The sequence below is a fragment of the Pygoscelis adeliae genome, unplaced genomic scaffold (assembly GCF_000699105.1).
Source record: "Pygoscelis adeliae isolate BGI_AS28 unplaced genomic scaffold, ASM69910v1 Scaffold444, whole genome shotgun sequence".
Lineage (NCBI taxonomy): Eukaryota > Metazoa > Chordata > Aves > Sphenisciformes > Spheniscidae > Pygoscelis > Pygoscelis adeliae.
In genome coordinates, this window is record NW_008824677.1 from 548,608 (window position 1) to 549,053 (window position 446).

Genomic DNA, 446 nt, shown 5'->3' on the forward strand with positions numbered 1-446 from the left:
GCATGGGTGTGTGCTGATGTGTGGGTGCGTGTCTGTGCACATGTCTGTGTGCACATGCATGCGTGTGGGCATGTGCGTGTGTGTATAGGTGTGCCTGTGTCCTGGCATGTGTACGTGTGTGAATGTATGCCGGCATGTACAGGCGTGTGTGCGTGCATGTGTATGTGTTGGCAGGTGAGTGGATGTGTATTTGCATGCATGTGCATGCGTGCATGTGTATGTGCATGAGTGTGCGCATGTGTGTTGGCATGTGCATGTATGTCAGTGCATCTCTGTGCATATATGTGTGCATGCATGTGCATATGTGTGGCCATGTGTGTTGTGGGCGGGTGTGTGCATACTTCTGTGCCTTTGCATCGGCATGTGCATGCGTGTATGTATGTGTATGCACGCACATGCATCTGTGTGCACATGGATGTTGTATGTATGTGTGTGTATGTGCATGC